This window comes from Nematolebias whitei, chromosome 1 (genome assembly GCF_014905685.2).
Source record: "Nematolebias whitei isolate Nwh7 chromosome 1, NemWhi1, whole genome shotgun sequence".
Classification (NCBI taxonomy): Eukaryota; Metazoa; Chordata; class Actinopteri; order Cyprinodontiformes; family Rivulidae; genus Nematolebias; species Nematolebias whitei.
The window spans coordinates 93210025-93230159 of NC_056498.1; positions in this window are offsets into that span (position 1 = coordinate 93210025).

A 20135-nucleotide genomic window follows, 5' to 3' on the forward strand; every position below is an offset into this window, starting at 1 on the left:
GGACTGCTGATGTGAGAGGAGGTGTGTGTTTGTTCAGCTGTCTGTAGTCAACTGTCATTCTCCAAGACCCATCTGATTTTCTAACAGGCCAGATTGGATTGTTCCAAGCAGTTGTGCATGTTTTTAACACTCCTGCATCAACATATTCTTTAATAGTGGCGGTAACTTCATCATGTCCACCAGGGATACGATATTGTTTCATCCTCACCATCTGTGCTGCTATTGGAATAGGGAAAGGAGACATTTTCACGTTACCCACCAATACAGCTTTGAGCTGAAGGGGTCGTTCTATTCCAAACTCAAAGCGCCCCTGTTGTAAGTGCAAAGTCATTCCAGCTAACACATCCATTCCCAAAATCCACTCCTTCACTGGAGTCACCAAAACTTGAAACTTTTTGATTGGCATTCTGCCAATTTTCAAAGGTATGATTAAACTTTTTCCAAAAATCACATTCCCTCCAGTCTTTGCCGTAATGTATTTTGGGGTTTAAAAGCCACTGGGACATTATGTTTAGAAAATAAACGTCTCAGTTTCTCTGATACTCCCTCAACATACGGAATGAACACTGGTCTGGGTCTGGGTTACTCCTTTTCACCTGATGGCTGACTGGAGTCCTGTTTGGGTTTCTTCTCTGCTTTCAGGAAGGCCCAGTTAGGATATCCACATTGCTGTAGAGCCTGTCTTGTGAAGGATTTCTCCTTCTGCCTGGCTCCTGAGTTAGTGGGGATGCTGTCTGCTCTGTGATACAGAGTCCTGATGACTCCTAATTTGAGCTCCAAAGGGTGATGGGAGTCAAACTGCAAATACTGGTCTGTGTGGGTGGGTTTGTGGTACACCTTGGTTTGCAAAAGTCCTCTATCAGAGATTCCAAAATACATTACGGCAAAGACTGATTCATCCCAAAGATCCAGTCCCCCGGCACAAACAGAGTAATATTTTGTATGCTGTTCAGTGTCAGGAGGGCTGTGATCAGTCTTACATCGGGGAAACTAAACAGCCACTGGCTAAAAGGATGGCCCAGCACAGAAGATCAACATCATCAGGCCAGGATTCTGCGGTCTACACTCATCTCCAGGCCAGCGGTCACTCTTTCAGGGATGAAGATGTTCACATCCTGGACAAAGAGGAACGATGGTTTGAGAGAGGAGTAAAGGAGGCCATCTTTGTGAAAAGAAATCGTCCATCATTAAACAGGGGTGGAGGCCTCCGGGTTCAACTGTCCCCCTCTTACAATGATGTGATTGCTAGTATCACTCAACCCCCTGTGAATAGTAAACAGCCATCAGTGTGCTAATGATCCATTGTTAGGCTGATGGTCCTTCTTGACCATGTGAGCAGCTGGTTTTGGTTGTCAGTAGCAAACTGGTTGATCCACTCTGAGAAGGCGTTATTTAAGAGACTGAGCTGAATACAGCACCTCAGACTGAGGAAGTCTCTTGGATGAGAGATGAAACATTTCTACTTTTTTTTTTGCTTTGTTTTTTTTTTGTTTGTTTTTTGTGTGTTTTTTGTTTGTTTTCTTGTTTTTTGAATGTCCAGAGGACCAGATTGAACTTTTTTGGAACATTTTATTAAACTCTCAACTCATTGCACCCTTTGGTTTTCTGACTAATTTTGCCCTTACCAAAAACACTTTATATCACAGGTTAAATAGTCAGAAAAACAAAATTTGATTAAATTCTTTATTCAAGGCCCAAATTTAACACCTTTTTGGCTGTTTACAGCCTCCGCATTTGAACAAACTCCTCCTAGGGATATTGCTCAATCGGTTTCAAACTAGGCAATTTTGGTCAAAAGGTAGGGGGGAGGAAAAGTTATCAAAACAGTGCAATTTCATGCATGCTGAAGGGGCGGGCCAGACCTCAAAGTTTGACATTTTGCCATGAAAAACGAAACGCTAATAGCTCCTACACGAAAACTGTCTGAGACATCAAACCTTCAGTGATTGATCCACATCCGGTAACCTGCAAGACTGAATTGTCAAATCATGACATAACTTAATCATGACATAACTTAAGCCACACCCCTTGACAAAAGGAAGTGTAACATTTTACCTTGAACGGTCCCTATCTGACCCCTGTCACCTGATCAGCATGATAGTGTTTCCAGTGACCGAAGGCATGTTGGTGTAACTTGCTTTCCAACACTGACAGTTTGAGGTGGAGCATGTGGGCGTCGCTATGTGGCGAAGTAAGACGTAACACAGTCGCCATACATTTGGCTCTAAATTCTACAGATCTGAACCGAGGTGCACCAATATCACTATGATCGATCATTATCCAACTCTTGAACAGGTATCCATGCTAAGTGGCCAATAGTCTCCATTGCACCACCTACATTATTCTTACAGTTATAGCTCAGTGATAATTCAACCGATCTGCACCAGATTTATTGTGCTTCATCAGTGAGCACTTTTAGACACATTGATGTGGTGGTTTAACATGACTCTAGTGCACCCCAAGATTATTCTAACCGTTATATCTCAGTGATACATCATACGATCTGGACCAGATTTTTGGTGCGTCATTAGTGAGCACTTTTACACACTTTGGTATTGTTGTTTTACTTTTGACTCAAGTGCGCCCCCTACATTATTCAAACTGTTATATCTCAGTGATACATGATCTGATCTGGACTAGGTTTTTGGTGCGTGATTAGTGAGCACTTATACACACATTGGTATTGTTGTTTTATTTTTGACTCAAGTGCACCCCCTAGATTATTCAAACTGTTATATCTCAGTGATACATCATCTGATCTGGACCAGATTTTTGGTGCGTCATTTCTATGCACTTATACACACATCGGTGTTGTTGTTTACTTTTGACTCTATTGCGCCCATACATTATTCTAACAGTTATATCTCAGTGAACTATCATCCAATATGTACCAGATTTATTGTGCATGATCACTGATCACTTATAGACACATTGTTATAGTTATTTAGTATAGTTCTTTAACATTTAACTCAAGTGTGCCCCCTAGATTATTCCAACAGTTATATCTCAGTGTTAAATCATCCGATCGGAACCAGATTTTTTTGCGTATTCAGTGAGCACACTCTAGACACACTCATACTGTGCTTTAACATGTAACTCAAGAGAGCCCCTAGATTATTTAATCAGTTATAGCTCAGTGAATTATCATCCAATATGTACCAGATTTATTGTGCGTGATCAGTGATCACTTATAGACACATTGGTATTGTTCTTTAACATTTGACTCCATTGCGCTCCCTAGATTATTCTAAGAGTTATATCTCAGTGACACGTCATCCGATCGGAACCGGATTTCTTGTGCATAAACATACTAGTATTGTTGATCGTGTCTCATGCATCACAGCTTGTGGGTGAATTTCTGCACTTGTGTTGCCTTGAACCATCCTTTTGTTTTTAGTTGACTTACCACTGGAAAGCCTCACCTTGGCTGAATATTTAAGAATAATTATTGCCTCCATTAGAATAGGTTTTAACTTAGTGTTAATAAAATGTATATTGTGTCTTGGAACAGTCTCCTGCTTACTTGTAAACAAACCCAAGTGCCTTTTCTGTGTATAAATTATGTCCTTGGGCGAAAGTCCTAAGGTGGTGTTGCAGTAAGTTTATAAAATAAAAATAACATCCATACCCAAGCTTTTCACATGTGTGTAAATTGTTCTAGTGTTACATAATTACCGGTAGATATTTTAATGTTTTGAATTATTTTAAACATTATTCAATTAAAACACACTTGAGCAGCATGCTGTTTTTATTTTTTTTTTATTTGTGGATTGATTCAGTTGAATTGCAAGGAAAACAAGTGCAACTTACAATATATAGTAAAAACAAAAAACCTTAACTATTTAACATTTTATAACTGTACACTAGGAATGCGTGATATATACGGTATACGGTAGAAACTATATAAATTTAGCCTACGATAGAGATCTGTCTTCTACCGGCTAATCGCAGTAATGCTGTGTCTGAAGTAAAATCAGAGTTGTCAATTTAATTGTTACCTTTTTTGAGTTGAAAACTGTGCGCAAGTGGCGTTAAAGTCTTTTCTTCGAGAGCTAAGTAGCGAAGCTACAAGCTAACTACAGCTGGCTTACCGTAGTGTTGTTATATTCGGACGCATGCTCAAAATGCTGTGTTCCGTCTAAAGCTTTTTTTTGTCTAAAGTTAAAGCAAGCATTGGTCAGCGTTAGAGAAACTTGCTCTCTGGTCTGTGAAAAGAATGCTGTGTTGTGTGATTTTACTGCGAGACCCACTTGTCAAAGCCACAGACTCATTTTGTGTCAGCTCTCCATTAAAGCGGAAGGAGACGCCCACTAGAGGGTTGGAGGATGAAGTGTTTCAGTCTAAAATGGTGCTTTGATGCTGTTCATTTCTCAAGTGAGAATACTGGAAACTGTTAAGGGTTAACAACATATTCTTTTGTTCAAAACATATGGCTAAAACTACATTGATATCTTTTGCACAGTTTTGCCCTACAAGAAAGAAGCCTGATACTTGATTTGTTTATTACTTAAAAACTCTCTGGACCTAGTAGTAGAATTTTCGTAATTCAAAATATATGATGGCAAAAGGACACCTTATGCTTTTTTATTCCTATTGCAGGTCTCTTTTCAATTACTTAAAGAGAGTTGGTGCCATTATCAGAAAGCAGTAAAAGCTGCTAAATCCAAATACTTTTCTGATATCATTACCTCAAACTCTCACAACCCACATGTCCTCTTCTCCACCCTAAACTCTGTTCTCCACCTCACTGAACCATCATCTCTGGAAGCCTCGACTGAGCTGTGCGAGAACTTCCTACATTTCTTTTTGGAAAAAATTGCGACCACCCGGGCTCTCATTTCCCCTCCAACTCATGACCCATCCATCCCACCTCAATCTGTAGCTCTATTTGACCATTTTGAACCCATCACTCTATCTTCTCTAGAGCAGGTCATGTGCAGCTTGAAACCTTCTGGTTCCCCCTTTGATGTGGTCCCCCCTCGACTACTAAAGAAGGTTTTTCCTACTCTAGGTCTGTCCATTCTGTCTATAATAATCAGTAGTTTATCTACTGGTGTGGTGCCAAAAACCTTTAAACATGCTGCTGTCCAGCCTCTCCTGAAAAAAAACAAATCTTGACCATTCATATCCAACTTCCGGCCAGTCTCCAGACTCCCATTTGTTTCTAAACTACTGGAAAAAATAGTTGAGTCCCAGTTGAAGTGCTTCCTGGAGGATCACGCCATCTTAGAGCTATTCGAATCCGGTTTTAAACCTCTCCACAGCACTGAAACTGCCCTACTGAAGGTTTTTAAAGACATCTTCTTATCCACAGATACTGGTGATTCTGTGCTGCTTGTCCTATTGGACCTTACAGCCGTCTTTGATACCATCGACCATGAGATCCTCATTGCTAGGTTGGAGCAGTGGGTGGGCATCACAGGGTCAGCCCTCAATTGGTTCAGATCCTACCTTGCTGACAGATCCTTTTTTGTCTCCATCAAGGATTTTAGTTTTACAGCGGCAGAGCTTAAATGGGGGGTTCTGCAGGGGTCCATCTTGGGTCCCCTCCTATTCTCTTTATACCTGCTGCCACTTGGTGCTATTTTCTGGAAACACAACATACCCTTCCACTTCTACGCCGATGACTGTCAAATTTACTTCCCCCTAAGACACAATGGTAGCTGCTCTATTCAACCTCTGCTCGACTGCCTGGCTGACATCAGGGACTGGATGGTTTTAAATTTCTTAAATTTCAATGAAAAGAAGTCTGAAGTCATGTTGTATCCTCCCAATGACACGATCACAAACCACTGCATCGACCTTTCCGCTCTAACCCTGTCAGAAAAACAAAGAGTCACTAATCTGGGTGGGATAATGAACCCTTCCCTGAAACTTAACAATCATGTAAACATGATTGTTAAATCATGTTTCTTCCAACTGAGGCGACTTTCTAAACTGAAGCCCATATTGTCCAAAAATAACCTGGAGACAGTAATACATGCATTCATTACATCTAGGCTTGATTACTTCAATTCGCTCCTGTTTGGTATCAGTCAGACCTCCATTGCACGACTACAACTGGTCCAGAATGCAGCAGCCCGATTTTTAACCAGTACAGGCGAAAGAGAGCACATTACTTCAGTTTTGGCCTCACTGCACTGGCTACTGGTTCACCTTCAAATCCAGTTCAAAATACTCCTGTATGTGTACAAATCGCTGAACAGTTTCACGACCCCCCCCCCCCCCCCCCCTCTCTCTGCTTTGCTACAGCTGTATGTCCCACCACGTTCCCTGAGGTCAGCGAACCAGTCGCTCCTCACAGTTCCAGGAACTCGTCTTAAGCGCAGAGGTGACAGGGCCTTCTCTGTAGCAGGCCCAAGACTTTGGAACGAGTTACCTCTGCTTGTCAGACAGGCCCACTCCCTCTCGGTTTTCAAATCCCGTTTAAAAACCCAATACTATTCGGTAGCTTTCAACACCAGATGATCTGAGTTTTGAACATGTATGCACCACACTGGTTAGTCATCATGTTTATTATCTGCATCGTTTTTATGTCTATATTTCTGATTTACCTCATTTTGTATTTTGCTTTGTGTGCTGCCTGTTTTTCTGTCTGTACAGCACTTTGGTTGGCCTTGTCGCTGTTTTAAGTGCTCTATAAATAAAATGGTATGGTATGGTTTGGTATGGTATTGCAAGTTTTATACCAAAAATATATCGCAATATATATCGTTATCGCCACCCTTCACAATACATATCGTGATATGAATTTTATGCCATATCGCACATTCCAACTGTACACTATAAATTGATAGTGGATAATAGATATTTTATCAAATTATGCAATTTCATGTTACAGAAATGGGTACATTTATGTATTTTTCATGAATAACTATTTATAGTATTTACACCTAAAAAGTTAGGTCTGGTCCTCTGGACATTCTAAAAACAAAACAAAAAAAGGTAGAAAAGTTTTGTTTTTCATCCGAAAGACTTCTTCAGTCTGAGGTGCTGTATTCAGCTCAGTCTTATAAATAGCACCTTTTCATCGTGGATCAACCAGTTTGCTGCTCACATGGTTGTCAGCAGCAAACTATTTGATCCACTCTGAGAAGGTGTTATTTATAAGACTGAGCTGAATACAGCACCTTAGACTGAAGAAGTCTTTCGGATGAAATATGAAACGTTTCTACAGTACCTTGCGAAAGTGTTCGGCCCCCTTCAACTTTTCAACATTTTGACACATTTCAGGCTTCAAACATAAAGATATAATTTTTTTTTTTTTTTGTGAAGAATCAACAACAAGTGGGACACAATTGTGAAGTGGAATGAAATTTATTGGATGTGTTAAACTTTTTTAACAAATAAAAATTGGAAAAGTGGGGCGTGCAATATTATTCGGCCCCCTTGCGTTAATACTTTGTAGCGCCGCCTTTTGATGCAATTACAGCTTCAAGTCGCTTGGGGTATGTCACTATCAGTTTTGCACATCGAGAGACTGAAATTCTTATTCTTCCTTCCAAAACAGCTCAAGCTCAGTGAGGTTGGATGGAGAGTGATGGTGAACAGCAGTCTTCAGCTCTTTCCACCGATTCTCGATTGGATTCAGGTCTGGACTTTGACTTGGCCATTCCAACACTTGGATATGTTTATTTGTGAACCATTGCATTGTAGCATCCTGATGCATGCTCAATAATCCAGGTAGAAAAATCCAAAAAAGTTCAATCTGATCTTCTGGACATTCAAAAAAACAAAAAACAAAACAAAGCAAAAAATGCAGAAAAGTTTTGTCTCTCATCCGAAAGACTTCCTCAGTCTGAGGTGCTGTATTCGGCTCATTCTCTTAAATAACACCTTCTCAGAGTGGATCAACAAGTTTGCTGCTGACAAACAAAACCAGCTGCTCACATGGTCAAGAAGGACCATCAGCCTGACAATGGATCATTAGCAGACTGGTGGCTGTTTACTATTCACAGGGGGTTGAGTGATACTAGCAATAACAGCATTGTAAGAGGGGGACAGTTGAACCCAGAGGCCTCCACCCCTGTTTAATGATGGATGATTTATTTTCACAAAGATAGCCTCCTTTACTCTTCTCTCAAACCATCGTTCCCCTCTGTCCAGGATGTGAACATCTTCATCCCTGAAAGAGTGACTGCTGGCCTCGAGATGAGTGTAGACCGCTGTAGAGATATACCTGCGTCCCTGAAATTCATTTTATAACATACTTTATTTCTGTAACTGTGTTAGGAGTGCGCGGGGAACCCAGATGATATGAGACCCAGAACGAGGCAGACACAGGGGAAATACAAAAGAACAGTGTTTATTTGTTACAGTGAGTTAAATCACATCCACAGGCTGCTGGTCTGAAGCTCCTGGAAAGAGGGACGACAGGTTATTAGCTGTCCAACGGGGAAGGCCCAAGTTGTTTGTTTAAAGAGTGTTTGTCCTTACAGTCCAACCCGAAGGGGAGAGCTGGTCCTTCAGTCCAAGGCGAGCGAGCAGCTGAGGGAAATCCACAAGAGTCCAAAAGGGGAACGAGGAAGGCTGGCACTGGAGGCAAAGAGGCACAAGGAATACCTGAGAGGCCTAGGAATCCAAATCAGGTCACGAGGGAATCCAAAGAGCACGAGGAACCAGGAAACTGGAAAAAAGAGCAAAAGGTGAACAAATTCTTTTCACCAAGACATTTGCCTCACAACAGTACAATACCATAAGAGGTGATATGCTCCAGCGTTGAATCACACCGGACTGCAGCCTTAAGTAGATGGAGAGGCTCATCAGGCTGATGGCCGCCAGGTGTTGATAATCAGCGGCCATCAGCAAGGCAGGCTGCAGGCAGTGGGACCCTTACAGTACCCCCCCTCAAGAATCGCCACCTGGCGACCTGAGGCGCTTCTCGGGGTGGTCTCTGTAGAACCTGGAAATCAAACTGGGGTCAAGGATAAAGGACCTGGGGATCCATGACCTCTCCTCAGGACCGTATCCCTCCCAATCGACCAGGTATTGGAAACCCCTACCCCTGCGCCTCACGTCCAAGATGGAACGGACGGAGAACGCAGGGTGGTTGTCGATCAGGCGAGGCGGCGGAGGGAGGTCAGATGGAGGACACAGGGGACTGAGGGAGACAGGTTTCACTTGTGAAACGTGGAACGTGGGATGGATGCGCATGGCCCTGGGGAGCTGGAGGCGGACCGCAGAGGGGTTGATGATGCGGGTGATGGGAAAAGGACCAATGAAGCGAGGGGCCAGTTTGCGAGGGGTGTCCCGCAGCTTAATGTCCTTGGTGGACAACCAAACTTGCTGGCCGACCTGGTAGGCAGGCGTCTCTGAACGGTGGCGGTCAGCAAACCGTTTTGCCTGGGCTGCGGTTCTAAGGAGGGCTGCTTTGGCCTGGCGCCAGATACGACGGCAACGCCTGAAGTGGTGCTGGACGGACGGGACCGAACAGTCAGTTTCGGAGTCAGGAAACAAGGGAGGGTGGTAGCCTAAGGAGGCTTCAAAGGGGGACATGCCGGTGGCAAAGGAGCGGAGGGAGTTATGTGCATACTCCACCCAAACCAAGTGCTGGCTCCAGGACGAAGGGTTAGACTCGACCAGGCAACGCAGTGTGGACTGCAGCTCCTGATTGCAGCGCTCGGCTTGTCCGTTAGCCTGGGGATGGTAACCAGAGGTGAGGCTAACGGACGCCCCGAGCGACTTGCAAAAGGAGTGCCAGACCTGGGAGATGAACTGCGGGCCTCGGTCAGAGACAATGTCCGACGGGATCCCATGGAGCCTAAACACGTGTGTATTATGAAATTCTTTATCAAAAGGGCTCGTGAACGATCGGCACAGATATTCAGACTAGAGGATGACACAGGAGTAGATTTTCACTCCTGTCCTGTCCTGGTCCAACAGAAAAAAATCCTGTCCTGTCCCAATCCTGGTCCAGAGTAAAAAAATTAATCCTGTCCTGTCCTGCTCCTGGTAACATGACTCCTGCTCCTGTCCTGCTCCTGGTCAGAATCACTCCCACTCCTGTCCTGCTCCTGTTTTTTTTTCCTCTTCATTTAATTTTTAAAAAATGCATTGAATTTGAATTGATTTTCTAACCATTCCTTTTTAAATTACTTTGTGTTCTGCAGTTTGATTTCAAAAGATATGACAGGAAGAGTTAATCTGTGGTGAAATATGGAGGCATTTATTGCCTTAATTCAAATAAAAACCTTCACTAAAGGTCACAAAACAAATCCATGGCCTGTAGTCCTTATATTTTTTCTACAGAGGATTAGCTGCTGAGTCCCTGTTTCTGGCTTTTTTGAAGGTCAGTTACAGTAAAAACAAAAAATGAAAACCAGTACATGGGTCACACCATGTCTACCTTAGATGAAAGAACCCAAACAGAACAAATAGAAGTTGCTTTTTACTAATTTATTGAGCAATTGTTTCCTTCCCTTTAGACAGTAACGTTCCTGTCATGGTTTAAATTGCTTAAATAAAAAACTAAACAAAAAAATTGCACCAAACAAACTGTCATCAATGAACAAAACTGCATAAAGGCATTACATTCATATTGTACCTGAGTTTTTGAAAAAGGAAAAAAAATGTGCATATAATGCAAATACTAAATAAAAATACAACTGCCATATATATATATGGTGGTTGACTGGTGCAAATGTGCTGCAAACAACTACACACACAGTAATACTACAGTGGTCAGCAGGTGCAAACTGCTAACATGCTGCAAACAGCTAAACAAACAGTAATACTACAGTGGCCAACAAATGTAAACTGCTAACATGCTGCAAACAGTCAGCTACTGCACACACAGCTAACAGTTAAAAAGCATTGCAAACGCATAAATGATGCAAACTCTAAAACAACAACAAAAACAAAACAAATGCAACAGAAAAATGCAGCGAAAGAAAAAAACCTGCAATTACAGAAAATAAAACATACAACCCAAAAAACGAATGCAAAGGAAAATGCTGAAAAGTACTCTACTCAGTGCACATTAAACTCATAAAATAAGCCAACTTTGGGCCAGTTGCCACTCAGCTGTAATGTGTTTGCAGGGTTCTGTTGACCAGACCAGCAGTTGTTTTGGTGTTATTTGTATTTGAAGCATTTTTCCTTTGCATTTTTTTTTTTGATTGTGTGTCATCTATTTTCTGTGACTGCAGATTTTTTTTTCTGTTGCATTTGTTTTGGAATTTGATTCATTCCTGTGTTTGCAGCACGTTTTAACTGTTTGCTGTGTGTTTTACACCTGTCAGCCACCGTGCATATCAGTCTACTTTCCCACTCTTCAGCACATATGAATAGTTGTCATTATAAGTTGCTATGTAGGAACAAAAGTTCATCTACATTTTCTGGATTGAGGGTGGAATGCCTCTCCTCAATCAGTCTCCCAGCAACACTGAACCTACGCTCAGAAGGAGTGCTTGTTGCTGGGATTGCTAGCAGCCTCTTGGCAACTGGCACTAGCCCACCAGACCTCTCATGCCAGAAGTTGAGCAGAGACTGGAAGCCTGTCAACTTACACTCAAACAATGGGGCTTCTGGCTCTTCTTCATGGAACGGAAACACTCAGCCCTAACTGTGACTGCCTCCTTGTTTGAAACTAAGATTTGTTTTAAACAGAAACATTGTAGAGACAAAACACTTAACGTTTACTCAACAATTTTGCAAGATTAGCTATGTTAGCTGTGTTATATGTAGCCTATATGAGGCAGTTTGGTGAACTGAAAAACAAATACCGACTTACCTTCATAGTTATTTATGTAGTTGGACACAAAGCTTAAATCCTTTGTCCTTTTTGGATGTGGGCGCTTTCGAGGACGTCTGAATAATTCTGTAGACATCATTAACAGACATTGTCGGCAAGTCCTGCAGCGAACGAGTGAAAAACGCCATTACTAACACTGTGTTGCCTGAGATGCGTAAGTGTTCAGCCTGGCTAATAAATGCGGAAGCACTAGAACGGAAGTCCGTGGCATATAGTTTTTTTTTGTTTTTTTTTTGCTTTTGTTTTTTTAACTTTATTGAACTACTGAACATACAGAACAAAATAACACAAATAGAACAACAAATGACAATCTCAAATTACAATGATACATATAAACATATACAAATATCTACAATCATACCTCCTAAGGTCAACATATTCTAAAACGAATTATATCAACCATGATAAACTTAAAAATTAGGTAATAATACTATTTGAGAGTTTGCAAATAATATAGTACAGTAAATTAAACAACCAACTATTTATCTAAGAATCTACATAATTACTAAAATAATTTGTCAGAGGGCTATATTATCTGAGCGAGGTGATCAGAGAGCTTTTTTGCTTGTGGTTTTTTAGCACTGTCTAATGAAAGTTTTAACAACTGGAGTTCTTGTTTGAATACAGACCATAATGGTTTAGACTTGCCATATCTGCATTTATGTATATAGAATTTCAATATTATGATAATGTTATTGACAAAGTATTCATCTTTTTTATTTTCAGATACATATCCATATAATATATTCTGAACGGAGAAGGAGTCTATGTTCATAGATTGGATGGTCAGGAGATCGTGAAGGGATTTCCATAATGTGTTCACAGAATGACAGAAATAAAATAAATGTTCTGTTGTTTCAGGTTCGTTACATATATAACAGTTATCACATTCAAATTTAAATCTATTTCTGATAAACTCGTTAGAAGGATAAATATTATTTAGAGTTTTGAAATGTAATTCTTTATATTTAGGTGGAAGAGGGAAACCCAGATATGTTGTCATTATTTTTATTCTTTCCTTCTTATCATAGAAATCGTGAAACTTTCTTCTTACCTGACCAGAATATATTGTTTTTATTAAATGTTGTCTTAAAAAATTGTTGTTGCATTTATTGTGTGTTAAATTTAGTCCATTGAGATTGATGCTCGGTAAACTAATTGTTGGTTTAGTTTCATAATTGTTCTTTATTAACTGAACAAATGCAATTGGTATATTTTTTGTTACTTTATCATAGTCTTTTTTGGTACATATTAGATTATATATTTTTTTGTGAATTCTTCATAGTCATATAAATTTTCCTTTTCATCCATGAGATGAGTGAGTGACCATATTTGTTTCTCCATCCATGTTTCCATGAACACAGACTTCCCTCTATGTAAAACGACTCTGTTGTTCCAAAAAGGAACATTATGAGGACTGAAGTTGTGTTTGTATGCTAGTTTCCAGTTTAATAACACCTGTTGGTGAAAAGCAGATAATTTAACAGGTAATTTAGGAATGTCAAAGTCACATCTTAACAGGAAGTCAATACCTCCAATTTTACTAAAAACCAAAGTTGGGACAGAAAACCAAAGCTCATGACCATTTTTAAGAAAAGATTGAAGCCATTTAAGTTTTAATACACCATTCATTATTTCAAAATCTATTGCTTTAATCCCACCATCTTCATAATTTTTAACTGTATCTCCTTTTTTGATATAATGATGTTTATTTCTCCAAATAAAGTTAAAGTTTAATTTATTAATTTCCTTAATAATCTTTGGAGGTATGGCTATGGAGGATGCAGGGTAAACCAGTCTTGATAGAGTCTCCATTTTGGTTAGTAATGTCCTACCAGAAAGAGTTAAGTCTCTCTGCAACCAGTTATTTAATATCAATTTGCATTTAGTAACATTATTGTCAACATTCAGTTTGACACAATTGCTTGCAGTTTTTGTGACCCAAATGCCCAGATATCGAACCTCCAGTTTGACCGGTATATTGTAATAAGATGATTGAGAACAATCATGAATACTCATTAAATCACACTTTTCCAAATTTAACTTTAAACCTGACGCTTTAGAGAATGCTTCTACTGTTTGGATCGCCAGTGGAATCTGATCTTTATTTTTTAGAAACAGAGTTGTATCATCTGCTAGCTGACTTATAATAATATTCTGATTCATAATTTGTAAACCATGAAGTCTGGAGTTTCTTATAGAGATAGCCAAGAGCTCAGTAACGGTGATGAACAGGAGAGGTGAAACACTGCATCCTTGTCTAATCCCTCTTTTTATTGTAAATCTGGGACTTGTTCCTTCTGCTAAGGAAACACAGCTGTTAACATCTGTATGCAGCATTTTGATTATGTTTAAAAACTTCTCACCAAAGCCAAAATGTTTGAATGTTTCAAAAATGAAAGGATGCTCCACCGAATCAAAAGCTTTCTGAAAATCCAGAAATAAGATCATACCGTCATCAGGAATTAAGTGGGCATATTCAATTAAATCTAGAACCAGACAAATATTGTTATTAATTGATCTACCTTTGAGAAAACCAGACTGAGTCAAGCTAATTATATCAGATAAACCTTCTTTTAATCGAGCTGCAAGAACTGTAGTAAATATTTTATAATCTGTGTTGAGAAGTGTGATGGGTCTGAAATTATTCAAGTTTGTTTTATCTTTTCCTGGTTTGGGTATCAATATGATGACACCCTGTTTCATTGTTGTCATCAATTCTTTTTTATGAATACACTCCATAACTGCATCAAACAACAGTATTTTTATGTCCTTCCAGAAGAATTTGTAAAAATTTGCTGTAATACCATCTGATCCAGGAGCTTTATCTGATGCTACTCTTTTAATAACACAGTCAAATTCTTCTATTAGAAAATCCTCTTCACAAATGGACCTAAATGTCTCATCAATGTTAGGGATCACATTTTTAATTTTTATAAAAAAGGATTCTGAGTCTTGTTTAGAATATGAGGATGTGAACAGATGACTGTAAAAGTCCTTAACTTCTCTGGATATTTGTTTTGTTTCTGTAACTTCCTCACCATTAATTATGAGACTGTTAATTGTATTTTTCATCTGTCTTTGTTTTTCCAAATTACAAAAATATGAAGTATTTTTCTCACCCTCTTCCAGCCACCTGGCTCTTGACCGTATGTATGCTCCACGGGCTTTATTTTGATAATATTCATCCAGTTTACATTGTAAATTATTCATTTTAATTTTGTCTTCCTCACTCCATTCAGATTTATGATAATATAAGATTAGTTCCTTGGTTAGTTTAGTTTCTTCCATTTGTCTCTCTATTCGTAATTTTTTGCTGAAGGAAATAGAAAATTTTCTAACAGTAAATTTGAAGAATTCTCATTTTTGTATTGCTGTCACTAAACTTTTGTCATTTTTTACATCTTGAATTATTTTACTAATACTTTTACAATATTCGTCATTCTTTAATAAGTTAGCATTGAATTTCCAGTAACCTTTGAAATTATTTTTAGTTTTATTTTTGGATATTCGCAGGTTTATGGTGCAGTGATCACTTAAAGGGCTACAAGAGATCTTGGCTTCTGTGACGTGTTCAAGTATAGAATCTGTAATTAACCAATAATCAATTCTTGATCTTGATTGTCCGTTAGGTTTAAACCAAGCATACTGTCTAATGTTAGAGTTTATGTTTCTCCAAACATCAACAAGTTTACTGGTATTCATAAAGTCACCCATGATTGGGTTTAATGTCACCTGAGATTGTTTGGAAGGGCATCTGTCTATCCATTCATCTGGAGTTAAATTAATATCACCCCCAACAACAACGTGGTCAGTGGGATAATTCAACTGCATTTTTTTAATAATTGTTGTGACTTGATGTAATAACTGTTTGTTTTTTTGGTCGTTGTTGTATCCATAAATATTAACAATGATGAACAAATTGCTGTCAATATCTAAAATACATGCTGCCCAGTGTCCAGCATCGTCTATTTCCTGAAAAATAACCTTTCCTGGACATCTATTGAAACAAATAGCTACTCCTGCAGAACGATTTGTGCCATGACTAAAAATGATCTTATCACCCCATTGTTGAGTCCAAAACTTCACATCAGTTAACTCCGAGTGCGTCTCTTGAAGAAAAAAACAGTTAGCCTTGTAGTGAACTAGGCCTCAGGTCAAATCTGGCCTTGAGGGGCCTGCCTGGAACAGAAACTGTCATTTCATTGATTTGAATCCAGAAATACAGGTTGACCCATCCTGAGACTTTCTTTCTTGAATTGATCAATTGAAAGAACACTCTTTTTCTATTATCATTACTATTTTACAAATGTTTGATAATCAAAGTGTGTTTAGTTTAAACCATTTTTAAATGTTGAAGTGAACTAATCATTTTTAATCAACTGTGAAACAATAGTAGTGATTTTTAATCCTCATGCAAAGTATGAATATATATGTCAGCATATGTTCATCTACATACTGGTGGCCTCGTACGCTTCATAAATGGACTGTTATCCGTGTAACAATTGATTTTACATGTTGGCATGAAATGAAAAGTGCAGAGAGTGGCTGTGTGAAACGCAGTGTTTTTGCAGATGCGATGCTTGGAGAAAATACAGCTATGTTTTGCAGCTAGTGATGTTTTGAAAGCTGAAATTGAGAGTCAATATGTCTGTTTAAAAGCTGATTTGTACATCTGTTGTGTAATTTTAAGCTGGGTTTGTGTTAAAACGTTTTATTCTGTTTAAACTGTGGTCCAGACGTCGTTCTGGTCCGGCTCGGTTCTGATAAGTTCGAACGAGTTGTTTTAAATGGTTGGAGAGGCGTTTTAAGACCGGAGCGCCGACTCCGTGAAGCTTTGAGAGTTGATTCGTTACATTTTTAACAGAAAATAGTGCATTTTGACAGTTTAAAAGACGAAAAGTTGACCGGAATGTTAATGCTAACTGCTACACGCTAGCTGGAAAAACGATCTGTGATTGGTCGAAAACCGCTGAGTTGGGACGCTCTGATACGCTGAGAAATGAGTGACGTGTCTGCGTCACTTCCTCTGAGTCAGCGATATAGGAACCCACCCCCGTTGCTGTTCTGTCATTGGTAGATTCAGTCACGTGACCCGGAAATGAAGCTCGTCTTCATAGGGAATTTCAATCTGCTGTTTAAAGTTGAAAAACGCTTTAAAGTTGGATTCTGATCCGCTGCTCCGTTTCTTTGAAGCCTAATCGCTGAAACTTTGCCACGTTTGAGTTTGAAATCCGTCATTAAATGGTGTTTTGGACCACGCTAGCCAATGCTAATTTTAAGCTAACAGCTAACGACCGGATGTCACCGGATGCCACAGGAAGTCATCGCGACTCCTACTGGACATCACTAACAGTGTCTGGGTTAAAATAAAATAAGGTTATACTGCCCCCTCCTGTGGAAACTTGATATCACAGTTTCACTTCGTTTTAGGTTATTTTTGGTGAAATTAGACGTGCTTATTTCTGTCAGATGCATTTTTGAGTTAATAAACGTTCTTCAAGCTGAATTATTACTGTTATCTTGCATTTAAAAAGTGATTAAGGTATTTATGCAAGAAAGGCATTTACCAGGACATTTTTCATTCACTGATAAATTCCTCAGACAGAGGTGCAGAATGAAAAATTAGAAACTTTTTAAAAGATACAGTCCAGATAGTCACAGAGTTGATAAAGTTTACTCATTTGCTAAAAGATAATACACGTTTAATTGCTAGATCACTAAATAAGTAATAATATCAGAAAAAGGAAACTTTTCTGATTTTATTTTTACCACCTAAAACATTACATCTTCTTATTTAATTTTTAAATAGAAGATAATGGCAGGAGAAGACGTAAACATTGACCTTTTGGACTCCCAAGATGTCATCCAGACAGCCTTATGTATTTTAACAAATCCAATTGTTGGTGCACCGTTAGAAAGCCTTGATGAAGCTCAAAGAGCTGGAGAACTGATAAGTTTATCAAAAGGAGCTACGGTTAGTGAGGATAAAAAACTGAGCCGTGAACGGTTAGCAAAAATTTCTCTGCTTCTCAAAGAGGAATTGGACCATCAGGTTGAACGAAATGTCATGCTGTCTAGAGCATATGCAACTGAAAAGGAGATGTTTGACAAATTGATGGAACAGTCTAAACTTGATGAAGAGACACGTGCTGTCGAGGTGCAAGGTGTGAAGGAGCTGTCATTACAGGCTCACTCATTTGAGGAGAAGATTAGGGATAAAGAGTTTGAGTACCAAACTGTGTGTTCAGACAACTGTGTGCTACAACAACGGTTGCAGCTCGCATCAAAAGAGCTGGACGAATGCAGACTGGAAAAAGCGGCATTACTCCAACAATGTGTGCGTTTACAAGGTGAATGTCAAACATCACAGGAACGCCTGAAAGCTTGTGAGGAGAAACTAGCCACAGCAACAAATAAGATTTCTGACGTGGGGCAAGTTTGTCTGGAACTCAAAGAAGACCAAAGTCAGAGTCCAGGCCAACCGCCATCACCCCAGAAAGATGTTGTTGCACCTCCTGCTCTTAATCCCATTCTGCCACCTCCACATGTGGGTAGAGAAACACCTCCACCCTCATCTCGGGTGATAGGGACAGACCTGCACCAATTTGCACTACCAACCACGCAAGAGAGACCGTTGATACTTTCTCCTTCAATGGATGATTTGCAAAAAATCTCAAAATATGTACAACGCTTTGTACCGGGACCAATGGGCTCAACTGGAACAAAAGCGTACCTCAGAGATCTTGCGTTCAGATTGAGTGGTTATCCTAATGCTACGGTTGAGGATAAAGTCAGTCTGATAAGGCTCACTTCGGACAGAGAGGTGTTCACCTTCATCGAGAGTCTACCTGATGCAACGAAAAGGGATTACAACCTTCTGTGTGAGGCTTTGATCAGAGAGTACGACCCCTGCACGGGACCTGCTGGTTTCCCAGCTGCTGACAAGGTCACGCAGGGCAAGAATGAACATCCAAAAGTTTATTACAAAAGAATCTTCCAAGCTTATTTTGGTAACAGAAATGAAACCGGAATGGAGGAGGAAGAAGGTTTTAAATTTGTTTTCAGCAAAAATCTCCACACTGATTTTAAAACATCAGTACAAATGATGGCAAATTTCAGAGAAAAATCCATCAATGAGATTAAACAGTGTGCTGTGAATGTGTTTGAGGCATGTTCTCATGCTAGGACGCCCATAGAAGTGTTTCCTGGTGTAAAGGTTAAACCCCACTCCCTAGAACTGGAAGGAAGGCGTGCTTTGCCGTCTCCTCCGAAAAAAGGCGAGAAAAAACAGTCTGTTCAAACTAACAAACCGCGTCATGAAAGTGCACGCTGGGACAAAAAAGCTCCTCTTTCAGAGGATGAACGTGATTATCGTAAATGGGGTGTGCGTAGGATGCAAAGATATGGGAACCAAGAGGACCCATATTATCAGGGGAAGTCCGCAAATGAACCCCCGAAAGACGTACCTTACCGTCCCCCACCTCGGACGAAACGAACCGAGGCGAAAAAATCACAAAAGTTCCAGAAACAAGGCCCTACACCTCTGAGCTCGGAAGAGACAGAGAAAATACGCAGATTATTAGAAACTTTGAAACACACTGACACGGGAACCCAACCAGGAGCGCTATGCAGTGATGTGATCACTATTGCATCTGAGGGCGCGAATGACAACATTACAGATGTCGGTGGAACACACCAAGACATTGCTGTTGTTGCCTACAACAACCCCTCATCGGAAGAAGGGGGGGTACACTCACACACAAACGATGACGAGTCATCGCAGGCTGAACACTCAGAAACAGCTACTGCTGTGCTGACGGTTCAGACAAACCAAGATTACACAGAAAAGACTAAACGTGTGAAGAAGCGTCAGAAAAAACCCAAGAGGTTTCTGTGTAACTTTATCAGAAGGGGGGTCGCCAAAAAGGCGTACCTGTCAGTGACACTCGAAGGTGTCCTCACACACGAAGCACTTCTGGACGGAGGGGCAGACATAACAATTATGTCAGCTAAACTGTTCGAGGAGCTGAGGACAGCCGCTGCCGGTGTTAACAGGATAATACCTCTCTCTGACTGTGCTATAGAAATGCAGGGTCTCTCAGAGAAGAGAACAACCCTGACAGCTGTAGCAATGGTTCACATGCAGGTTGGCAAAATGACACTGTACCACCCGGTACACATGTCTCGTGTTGACTCATTCCCATTTTTGGTTGGCCAGGATTTTATAAATCGCTTCGACGCGATTATAGATTATGGTGATCAAACGATGTGGACCAAAGTGAGCAAACCACTGCCAATAGATACGCCTCCGGAGTGTAAAACAAACTGCCTAACAGCAGGTACCACGGAAGGCGCAAAGGACTCCTCAGCCGAGGACACG